Source organism: Bubalus bubalis, chromosome 14 (assembly GCF_019923935.1).
Source record: "Bubalus bubalis isolate 160015118507 breed Murrah chromosome 14, NDDB_SH_1, whole genome shotgun sequence".
In the NCBI taxonomy this organism is placed as follows: Eukaryota; Metazoa; Chordata; class Mammalia; order Artiodactyla; family Bovidae; genus Bubalus; species Bubalus bubalis.
The window spans coordinates 37917372-37926777 of record NC_059170.1 but is presented as its reverse complement, the minus strand read 5'-3'; the positions used below and the strand labels follow the sequence as shown (position 1 = coordinate 37926777).

General features: G+C 41.7%; 1 pseudogene; it reads left to right on the top strand.

Moving 5' to 3' along the window:
- The first annotated feature begins 2631 nt into the window (after positions 1-2631).
- Positions 2632-9406, top strand: part of LOC102392312 — a 44187-nt pseudogene continuing 37412 nt past the window's right edge.

Genomic DNA, 9406 nt, shown 5'->3' with positions numbered 1-9406 from the left:
TTGCTAGAGGCTTTGGGGAATATCAGCTTCCAAGTTCATCCAGTTTTGGCAGGATTCGGTTCCTTGTGGTTGTAGGACTGAGGTTCCTGATTTCCTCGCTGGCTCTCAGCCAGGGCTGGTCTTTGCTCCTGGAAGCCCACAAATGTCTTCTCAGGTTTCCATGTTTCTCCATCCAGCCATGAAGGTCAGGTTTGCTTCTCAGACTTCACTTCTGCCAGCCTCTCTTGTCTCCAACCAGAGAAAATTCTCTCCTCTTAGAGGCTCATGTGATTAGATGGGCACACTGAAAATAATCCAGGGTAATGTCCATGTTTTAAGGTCTTTGACCTGAACCACATCTGCAGGGACCCTTCGGCCATGTAAAACAGTGTATAATTAGGTTGCAGGAATTAGTGATATCACTGGGATCATTCTACTGACACATCCTTCCATGATGCCATCTGTATGGCATATGAAGAGACTGCACTTCGGCCACAGCAGAAAAACTCTGGCCACTCCCTGAAATGAGGATTCAGCAGGTTTGTGGCAGAGCCCAGGGATCTGAATAGCTTACATGTCTCATTTGATTCTATAAAGGGCTTTGTCTGTATCCTACCACAAGGCCTCTAGAGAGATCTTGGGAGAATTGAGTGCTTGTGGGAATATTTGGAGAGAATAGAGATGATGCAGAGTGAGGCAGGATAAATGTTAAGAAAAATGCCATCTGATTGAAAATGAACGCACCACTAGGAACCTCACTCTGCCAAAGATTCAGCTGTACCTTTAGTTAAATTCCTGGAGGTACAAGTTGTGATGTGTTCCCTGGTGGAACAGGCTGACAGCAGAAGTCAACAGCAGGATGTGTATGGGGATGGATTCTGGAGGACTGTTGGTGAATGACAGAAATGAAGGTGACAGAAGCAGTGTTTGGGGGTCAGGTGCACCTTGGTTTACATTCAGATAAATTTCTTTGAAAAGAGTTCATGTTCATTTACCAAAACTGACTTTTGATTGATATGAAAGGTAAACATCTGTGTCTATGCTTATTTTCTAATTTAGAATATGTCTTAAATGTCAGATGCCACAAACATTTCTTGATAACATATATTAATTGTTCCTAATAATTTAATACATTCAAAAATTATGAAAAGGAACTTTGTGGAAATGTTTCTTAAAGGTTTTGGGTCTTACTTTTATATTTGGTAAAGATCTAGAAGAAGTTTGAGCTAACCAAATGTAAAGAAAGATTTTTAGTGTATGAGAGAAAAATAAAATGCAAATTGTTTAACTGGTATGACCTTGAGATGAATGCAAACATCACCACATTGTTAGTATATGGTGTGGTATTTATGCACATTATGTGGTGTGGATTTATATGCATTTATTACACTTGGAATATTTCTAATCAAATGAAGAACTGTATTGATTACAATAAATTATCTTTTGGTGAAGTCAATTCTAACCATTTGTTCTTTAATAGAAAACTTTCAGAAATAGAGAAGGTTATTACATAATAGCCCTTGGCCACTCTTCCACATCCTGTGGGATTTCACACAGCAGAAACACAATTTCTCTCCATGTCCAGGCTTGATATCTTTATATATCTGATCAAGTTCATCTCACTATTAGGAGCAACCATTAAACTAAAATGGGAACATTTATCTGTGCAAAAATCTCTATTCACCTGATGTAGATACTGAATAAAGAAGGTGAAAGGAGTTTAACAGTTTGTCTGAAGTTATAGGCATGTAATTTACATACATATATAAATATGCAAATATTATTAAAATATTTAATGTTAAATTGATGTTAGCATATATAGAGACAGGCAGATGGAGAGAGAGAAAGTCACATTCCTAGTGTCCGATGTTGAGGAATTCCAAACCAGACATTTGGAAAGAAGAGATGGTTCAGAAGATGACCAAATCCTTTGGTGTGGACTATTAAACAAATTTATCTACCATATAGCAGAGTCCTAGTAAAAAGAGAAACAATTTGTGCCACTTCGTGGATACAGAAACGGTCCAGAGCATGAAGCACTCTTCAACAAGCAGCCTGGGTCGCTTGAGCAGAAGGCGATCTGAGGGTATGCAAAGCAGAAAAAGTACAAAACAAAACAAAGTAGAAGCTCATTCCCACATTGTGTTTACCCTCAAGGAAGTGTGTATGATTGTGTTTTAGGGAGTTCTATATTATTTATTACCATTACTCTGGTTATCTGGATGAAACTGAAAGAATGTCAGGTTTACAGTAGACAGTTTGGGTTTAAGGCCAGCTAGATTGCTGGACAGGCTTGGGCAAGTTGCAGACACACTCTGAGAACCACACAAAATGATGGAAACAAGCCATCTTCAGTGCCTGGTTTATGAAGGGACTGTAAATGTCTGTGATTCATCATATAAACCCTCGCTCCTGCCTGTGTTCACTATTCATACTTCAGTAACTCCTGTATCTTATTATAACATTGTCCTCATCTTCCAACCCTTGGCTCCTTTTGACTCCTCAAAGTGAGTTCTCGTTCATCAACACAGACCAAAGCAAGGTCTGACTGTCGGGAAAGGTCATTGTGTTTGGCAGGATGAGTCCCATTAGCTGCGGTCCACTGAACTCCAGGGGGAGAAAGTAGACAGCTTCCTCTCAGGCAGGATGAGCATGGACGCCTCCGGAGTCCTGGTGACAGCTGCATTCCTGCTGCCGTGCGACTGGGCCTCCTCCTGCGGTAGAGGACTGGGACCTGGCCCCAGCTTCACCACTGATTCTGATATGACCATGGTCAAGTTATGCAGCTTCAAGCTTGACTCTCTTTATGTGTGAAATGGAGGCCGTGACAACTCCTGTTGATGTTGGCATTGAATGGGGGAGTCCACGTAAAAATCTTCAAGCTCACACTATTTAACACAGTGCTGCCACTCGAGCAGGGCTGGTGGGTGATGGCCTCCAAACCCCATCCAAGAACATTCTGCTGTCACAGTGAGTCCCAGCCGTCCTTCGAGATGGGCACGATCATCCCCGGGGGTCAAGGGAAGAAAATGAGACTCCAGAAACTTACAGCCAAAACCAATCCCAATTTGTACAACCAGAAAATCACCTTGGGCCCAAACCCTCATTGCCCTTGCGACTGTGTGTGGAATAGTCCTCCCTTACCTGTGAGAGGGTTATGTAAAGTCCCCGCCCCGTTAAGCTCAAGAGTGCCCTGACACATGGCTTTGGCCTATGAGCAACACATGGAAGCAGGTGTCACCTGTTCCCAGAAGCTTTCAGAGCTTGTGCAGGCTTTCTCCTCACCCATCCACCTGGTCCAGAGAGAGGGAAGACATGGGCATCAAGACACACAATTAATGCTCCTTTCTGCTGAGTTACCTTCCCTCAGACTGAACCATATTAAAGGCCTATTGTCTTTACCATTTAGTACCAAGAAATGATCAATCAATCATGTCCAGTTACCAATAATCTCCTGCTTATTCAATTTGCAAAGCTTCTATGCAGTGCTTAGTGATTGGGATGAAGTGAAATTTCCATGTAACATAAATACTTGTTGTTTTCACTAAAGTTGTGTTAGCAAATGTTTCTTCCTTAGGCAGTGAACAGTGAATAAAGCTAAATGTGAATTTAATTATTTGGGATAAGGCACAATTCCACAGATTTAGCTTCAGAAACTGTTGAGATTTATTGTTATGATTATACATCTGAGGTGAATTAGTCTTTGAGTCTTAATTTTAAGAAATCCAAATTCAGAAATGAAATTGTTAGTCACTCAGTCATGTTCGACTCTTTATGACTCCATGGACTATAGCCCATCAGGTTTCTCTGCCCACAGGATTCTCCAGGCAAGAATACTGGAGTGGGTTGCCATTCCTTTTTCCAGGGGATCTTCCCAAATCTAGGGATCAAACCCAGATCTCGCGCATTGAAGGCAGATTCTTTACCGTTTGAGCTACCCAGGGAAGTCAGAAATAAAATTAGATCTGGATAATGCACATTTAGTAGATTCTGGTTTGAATGTAACTGAATCATGATGCCATGATCTGATCTGGTAACAGCATTAACCAGTTTACAGGGTAAGCTAATCAGATAATCTGATAACCCATAAAATAATCCTGTGAAGGATTCAACATTTAAAATGATGGGGACACGATATGTAAGGATTAAAGGTATCAGGTCAGAAGAAAATGACTAGTCACATGGAAAAAATGACATTTTATATAGTTTCCTTGCTATGTTTAGGATTGGTCTCCTAATGTAATTTTTAAACTATAACACAAAAGGAGCTAGTAGATTTTTATATCACAATGTAAATCAGAAGATTCCTATGCCAACTGCATCACCTACAGAACGAATGAGAAAGTCTTCCTAATTTTTTGTTTGTTTGTTTTATTGTGTGATGACTTTCTGTGTTTCTCCTGCAACTGCTGTATGGGGCACTTAGGAAGCAATGGTATGAAAGTATGGTCAAAACCAGGAGCAAAAAAAAAAATGCATTTTTGTTCAGCAATACAAAACATGAAATAGTAGAAACATTTGAAATATAAACAATGAATATATTGTAAACCCAAGAATACCTAGCATTCTGAAACACAAGAGCCAGTGTTTGAAAACACGCAAAAGTGACCATCAGGCATGCCAGAAAGATGTGTGTGAGTGTGATACTGTAGAATATTATGCTCACTTTGCTCTTAATTTGATATTACAGAAATGGAACTTGAACTGAAGAGGAAAGCAAGATCCATACTGACACTCCAGGATCTTACTAGCTCCTCAGAAAGGTTAGTGAAAGTCAGAAGCATTCTTTGAAATGGAGGAGTTGAAGGAGACACAGCTCCTTGAGAGGAGTAAACCTCTTCCGGAAGCAGAGGTCTGCAATGGGTGCTGGAAGGCTACCTGGACAAAAGTCATAGCGTTTGAGGTAAGAAAGGGATGAGCAGCAAAGGAGCCCAAAGGCCTCTCTCTTTCAGAATAAAATTCTGTGGAGACTTTCTCGCCCGTAGTTGATCTGGAAGTGTAGTTTCTGAGACCTTTCCAATTCAGAAGTCTAATATAATGACTCTGGCATCACAAGTCTTTTGCCCCATGTTAACTCCATTTATGCATCATCCCCTCTTCATCAGTCAACAAACATTTGCCAAACTGCTCTCAACTGCCTAAGCCTGTGAAGGCACAGAATGGAGAGATGGAAGGGGCATCATACCTCTCCTCAGCGAAGTTTCTGAAACAAGGACACGTGTGCCCTGAGGACCCCAGAGGTAGGACTGCACTCTGAGCACCTGTCTCAGAATCTGACGTGAAAGGCCCAGCCCTCAGGTGGGGCTCGCTGAGAACAGTCCTGTGGCGCCTTAGAACATGGTCTGAAAAGAGCCACGTGTGGAAGCGACTGGTACCGTTAGTCAGTTTTTACCAATGGCATACAGGGACCTGGGATTTTAGGCATTTTTAATACTCTTCTTCATAAGAGGTTTAACCACCGAGTTGAGCAAGCCAAGTACATCCCTTGATAACTATTTCATTACATGCCTCCTGCACATGATTTAATTATACATTTTGCTGGGTGGTGGTGGAAATTTTAAACATCTGATGTGTTTTGATGTGGAAGATCTCAGTGACCAAATTAGTTTTATTATCTATCCAAGTCATGTCAATACAATCAATAAATAGATGCTAAGGTCCATTAATATACAGAGATTATATAGATTATATCATAATATAATACAGGTAAAGAGATTATCTCCGTAGATGATAAATAGATAGAGATGATAGGCAGGTAGATAGATGACAGGTAGAAATGAGACAGAGACAAAGGATATCCATAGCTTCCACCTGGAGTATAGGGAATTCCCTTTATTTTTGAGGGTATCCTGTGACTACACTGAAGAATCTAATTTCATCCATATATTTTGTTAAGAAAACTTTGAGGGAAATATATTAACAGTTGTCATTTCTGAGTTGTGCATATTCAGTTGTTTGCATCTCTTTCACATCTCTTTCACCTTTTTTTGTTTAGTTAGCAAATATCTTACAATTTTAAACAAATATATTGATTTTCCAAAACAATTTTACGTTTCCATATTTACATGCAGTTGAAATAGCTTCATCTGTCACATATAAAAAGCTTTCCTAGGAAGAATGTTTCTGAAAAGTTTACTTCCCTGTCATGCTAGTTTACTCCCAGAAGGAGTATGAGGAAAGAAAGATTCAGTCATAGGGAGGAATGTGGATAAACATAAATGTTAGACACTGTTAAGAGAAACAGTTACCTTAACAGTACTTGTATTTATTCATTGGGATTCAGCACATACAACCCTATAAACAGACTGGGAGCAGAGGGTTATAATACGAGGCTGTTCTGATGGGATGGGCTAGGACGAGAGTGGGAGTGGGCCAGACCCATGGAACAGAGATGTTGCCTGGTCAGGTTAAGTGCACATGGTGACTTTCAGAAAAGAACCTTTTGAGAATGCAGATCGTGTCAGAATTTTAATGTGATAACAGTGGAACTGGCACACAGAATGGACCAATAGTGGATATATTCAGTTCCTACCATGACATTCTTGAGCTGAAATTTAATCTGAGGAAGAGACAAAACTTCCATGTGTGTAGAGTCTGGCATGAGCTTGAGAGAGCATCACTTCAGATCTTCAATCCACCCCTAAGCAGGAGAGGCCAGGAGAGACTGGCTCAGGGTCCTCCTCTGGTGACTTCCTGGCTCATGAAATCTGCAGAGCCTCTAGAGACCCCAGCCAGGACACACAAGGAGGGACCATGACCTCCTGTTTGGTTCTCTGCTTGTGTCTGTGCCCTCAGGGACCAGGCAGTAATCTGCGGAGGACCAGGAGGGCCACAGAAGTGAGGGTTTAACTCACTAGAGTGTTGTGGTGCTCTGTGAGTTTTGTTGTTTTGAGAACATTTATGTAAGACTGGCCAAGGGAGCTGAGACTGCAGGTGCCAATTTTATGAATCAGTTAAATCCTTACTTGTTAGCTGCAGTTGCATACATTTTCCCCTAAAGACACTGTAGCTTCCAGTTTTATTAGTAAACATGACACTGGAGATCAGGTTCTTTGTGAGGCTGGCCATGTGTCTGGTCCAGCAGTGAGTGTTGCTTGTGTCCAGACACACTCATTTCCCGTGAGCCAGCCGTTCAGGATCCATGCAGTGTCATTTGATTTGTTTGCCCCACTTTGTTCAGATATCTAGCTTTTGCCAAGAAGCCAGGAGATACTTCCATTAGGAATGCAGAGCAACAGAGCCATTCTGTGTTCTGGAATCAGACTTGGCTCCCATTGTGTGCGCCCTCAGACTTAAGAGTTAGATGCACTTGGCAATCACTTAAACCTCACAGCTTTAGTTTTCTCATCTGTAAGATGGGTAGGATGATATTCTGCATCGTCCTCAGGCCTGATGCATAGTAATCAAGAGCCAATATATGTTCATTTGGGGCATGAGAGCAGCAACAGAAAAATGTTAGCACAAGCAGTGCTTCTGTGAAGAGGAGGTCGTAATGTGACCGACCTGAGGCATGGCTGAGTTGAAGCACTCTCGGAGGGGAAGCCACCGTCCCATGAACCCTCTGCAGATTGTCTATAGAACAGTTTATTAGAGCAGCTCCTCCCCACACAGGTATCATGAAAACTCATGGCCATCCTCGTGATAAAAGCAGAGAAGAGGAAAACCACGTGGTTACCAGGACAACTTCAGAGGCTACTAACTGAGCAAGGGTTTAACTGACGTCCTTGATAGATGACAGTTTAAGGTGTAGTGAAGACATTTGAGTATGAAATATGAGTGAATCTCTCCACCCATCTGGACTTCCAGAAATGATCTCAAAGGAAATGAAAACAGCAGTCCAAAAGTGCAGGCGCAAGGGCTTAATATTTCAATGGTGTGAGTTCACTCCTAGTTCTGTCCGTCAATTGGTGGTGGTTTAATCACTAAGTTGTGTCTGACTCTTGCAATCCCATGGACTGGAGCCCACCAGGCTCCTCTGTCCATGGGATTTCTTCAGGCAAAATACTGGAGTGGGTTGCCATTTCCTTCTCCAGGGGATCTTTCCGACCCAGGGATTGAACTCACGTCTCCTGCACTGCAGGCGGATTCTTTACTGCTGAGCCACTATGCCCATCAGGTAGTCAGTGACAAACATGAATCCAACCCAGCCAGCCTTATATAACACTTGGACCAATGGGTATCACCACCATGGACCAGCAGAAAGATAATATAAGCCACACATAGATTTTTTTTTTTTTTGTAATTCTGGTAGTCACATTAAACTCAGTAAAAAGAAACAGGTAAATTTAATTTCAAGGTTTTATTCAACCCAGTACGTCTCAACAATAACTGAAAATGTTTTATTTAATCCAGTGTCTCCAAAGTATTATCATTTCAACCTGGAATCAAAATAAAACTATTAGATACTTTTCAAAAAAAAAAAAAAAAAAAAAAAAAAAAAAAAAAAAAAAAAAAAAAAAACAAAAGCACTAAATGTGGGTGTTTCCATAAGAGGAACATGAGGAGGGGAGAGTAGTGATGAGCTGGTTAAAGGAGTCTCTAATAGAACAGACACCTCATTGGAATCAACGGAAGATTGTAATAGGAATGACTGAAGAGCAGGCTGGGAGGGAGAGAGATTTGTGGTTACATGAAGATCGTCAGGGAGCATAAGCCCAAAGTCCTTTGTCCTAAAACGTCTATGGTTTACCATACTTTCATGCTGATTTCCCATTTCTTTGGACATTTCACCCACAGTGTACTGACATCATTCCGCTACCAAAGTTCATAGCTGGGATTGTTCCAAAGCCTCAGATCAAGATGCACAGTTAGGACTGACATCATTATCATTGCAAATTATGAGTTTTTACCTTCTGACCCTCAATTTAGATAATCGCCTGTGGACTAGAGGGCTTTTGTGAAGTCCAGGGTCCAATAGAGAAGCTCCACACCCCTTTGGAACAAACCAGTAGAGGAGCAGATGCACTGAGAGGGGCCCAGGAGTGGTCTGGCTTTGCCCATGTGGGGCATGGTCTCTCCCGTGGGGAGAGTGTACAATGTGTTGCCCCCTAGGAGTGCCGAGCCTTGTCACAGAGACCCATCTGGAGCACTGAAAGTCCATGAAATCAGGAAGACAGTACACAAAATACAGCAAAGTCCTAACCTGTAATAAACATGCTGTTTTGTTTGTGAGTCAGTCATTTGAAAAGAGGATCAATAGAAACATGGGACGGTCCAGAATAAGACGGGTCATCTGTGTCTGAATGTGAGACCAGACAGGTCCTGCTTGAACAATTTGGGAGGAAAATCATGTGAAAGTTAAAAGATGTGAAACATGACTCCTGACTCAGACTATGTGAAAGACAATAGCATAGAGGAAACACCAGGTCTTCCCTGCGGCCATGGGGCAGTCTTGACCTGCCAGAGGGGCCGTAACTCCATCTGGTGA